Source organism: Carlito syrichta, unplaced genomic scaffold, assembly GCF_000164805.1.
Source record: "Carlito syrichta isolate Samal-C Ts95f unplaced genomic scaffold, Tarsius_syrichta-2.0.1 Scaffold303210, whole genome shotgun sequence".
Taxonomy (NCBI): domain Eukaryota; kingdom Metazoa; phylum Chordata; class Mammalia; order Primates; family Tarsiidae; genus Carlito; species Carlito syrichta.
In genome coordinates this window covers 182,394-185,018 of record NW_007247306.1, presented here as the reverse complement: position 1 = coordinate 185,018, position 2,625 = coordinate 182,394, and the positions used below count along the sequence as shown (strand labels likewise).

General features: G+C 51.2%; 1 protein-coding gene across 1 annotated transcript in view; it reads left to right on the top strand.

Moving 5' to 3' along the window:
• The window catches only part of CFAP57 (cilia and flagella associated protein 57), a 75,955-nt gene that overhangs the window by 57,110 nt on the left and 16,220 nt on the right, over positions 1-2,625 (top strand). The window lies entirely within an intron of this gene.

The window sequence follows — 2,625 nt, the reverse complement described above, 5'->3', positions numbered from 1 at the left end:
GGGTCTCGAACCCGCAGGCTCAGGCAATCCACTCACCTCAGCCTCCCAAAGGCGCGGGATTACAGGCTGAGCCACCGAGCCCGGCTCCGACCTCTTTTACAAGGGCACTAATCTCACTCATGAGAGTTCTGCCATCATGACCTAATCACCTCACAAAGCCCCACCTCCTAATACCATAACCTTGGGGGTTACATTTTAACATCTGAATCCTAGGGGGACACATATATTGAGAACCTAGAAGCAGCCCGAGAAGATGAGAGAAAGGACAGAGGCGCCACCCACCCGAAAGCTCAGCACACTGGCCCCTGGAAATCATTGCCCATTCTCCTTCTTCCTTTGACATGATTATCAGCTGGAATTGAGCTTGGTCAGATGTTTGTGAAAGCAGCTGGGAGATTATTCACCTTCTCAGGCAGTAACAAGGGCCCACCATGGCCTTGATTCTCAGCAGGGAATATGCTTAAACCTTGGGAATGATTCAAACAGGGCCCTCCTGCCCCTACCCCTAATGCCAGTCCTAAGCATTAGCTGTCAGGGCTGATTTCTGGGGCCTCTGACTTCAGGGCTCCTTTGTGGGGGTCATAGACACCTGGGGTGCACCCACTGTGGGTCTCCTATGAAGTTCCTTTTCCCATATGAAGGAAGCCTCATTTGTAGAGCTGAGACGCCCCTATAACATTTCCCTCACCCAGGGGTCTCCCTTACATACATTTTTCCAGCTTTTCTCTGATGACTCAAGGGGCCCTCTGTCCTTCCTAGGGGAGAGATTTCCAGAACCTTGTCACTTCAGTTTATACTCATTTAATCATCTAGTACAGGGCTTCTCAGCCTCAACACTATAAATATTTTGGAGGGTATGTCCTGTGCATTATAGAAAATTTAGCAGCATCCTGTGTGATGCCAGTAGCACCCCCTACCTAAGGCGTTACAACCAAAAGTGTCCCCAGTATTGCCAAATGTTCTCTGGGGGGCACAATGCTTTCTGCCTCCCTTCCCCAGCCCCTTTGAGAATCTCTGCCTGTGATGAGAAACACATGGAAAAGCAGACAGGACTTCCATGCTGGGACAGGAATACTTGTCCCCACATACTGGGCTGGTCTTCTGGCTGTCCAGCCAGCTACTCAAAATCGGCATATTTCACAGTTTTTCTGTAAAACAGAGTCATTTTTATTCTCAGAGTCATTTGAGGCTTTACAGTGGGGGGGGGGTGAGGAGCAAAAGTAAATAATACACTCCTGCGTCTCTTCCACTCTCACCCAGTGTGTCACTGCTGACCTGAGAGTGCAGAGAAAGAGGCACAGCCAGCTGTTGGCACTAACGTACGACCTTCGGAAGCCCCGCGGATGGGATCGGCCCCCTTGCCCTCCTCTGGCTGCCATTGCCTTGGTCCACGGCACCAGCACCTCTCTCCTGGGCCACAGAGGCAGTCCCCTACCTGGTCTGTCTGGCTGCAGTCGTGCTCTTCCCAGTAGAACTTCTGCTTCAGGCCCTCTGTCATGCAAAGTAGATCATCCTGTCACTTGATAATAGCCTTCAGTGGCTCCTGGAGCGTTCAGGATGAGGGTTGCTCTTCTCACCCTTGGAGCCTCTGCCCTGGGGTCCTGTGTGACCTAGCTCAGCCAACTTCTTCAGCCCCTCCCCTCTCCCCTCTCCTCAGATGCCCCCTCCTGTAGCCTGCAGGCATGCACCAGGCTGCCCACTCCTCCAGTCTACGAGCAGGCTGCTCTCTCAGCCGGCCTGGAATTCTCTTCCCCTTTTGTCCTCTAATACTTCCTACAAAACCCAGCCAAAGCGTTCCTTCTTTGGGTGCCATTTGCTCACCTCCTCTGTGTATACACAGTGCTTTCTACCTCTACTGAAGGCAGTGTTTATCCTGTTCCACCTTAATTTCTGACTTATTTCTCTCATCCCTCCAGACCTGTGGCCTTTTGAAGACAGAAACGACCTCTTCATCAGTTGTTTTGTTTTTTGGGGTTTTTTTGAGTTGGAATCTCACTCTGTCGCCCAGACTGGAGTGCAGTGGCCGCTCCCGGCCACCGCAGCCTCGACCTGCTGGGCTCCGGTGATCCTGCCACCTCAGCCTTCCGAGTAGCCGGAATTACAGGCACGCGCTACCATGCCCCGGCTGATTTTTTAATTTATTGCAGAGATGAGGTCTCCCTGCCCAGGCGGGTCTCGAACTTGCGGACTCAGGCAATCCACTCACCTCAGCCTTCCAAAGGCGCGCGATTACAGGCTGAGCCACCGAGCCTGGCTTTTTTCTTTTCTTTTTTAGAGACAGGATCTCCTTATGTTGCCTAGGCTGGATTTGAATTTATTGGTGCGCACCACCATGCCTGAAGGAACAGTTTTTCTTGATACAAATTTAGGAAGATGTTAATTCATAACAGTCTTGAAACTGAGCTATAATTCCAAGGGGCAGAAGACGTGAATTCATTACTAAAAAATGAGATCCCAGTAGAATCAGAAATTTAAAATCGCATTATAGGTGTAAGAGACAAAAACAAAGGAAATTTTTTTTTGGAGGGGGTTGGAGTCTCACTTTGTTGCCCAGACTGGAGTGCAGTAGCCGCTCCCGGCCACCGCAGCCTCGACCTGCTGGGCTCCAGCCATCCTTCCGCCTCA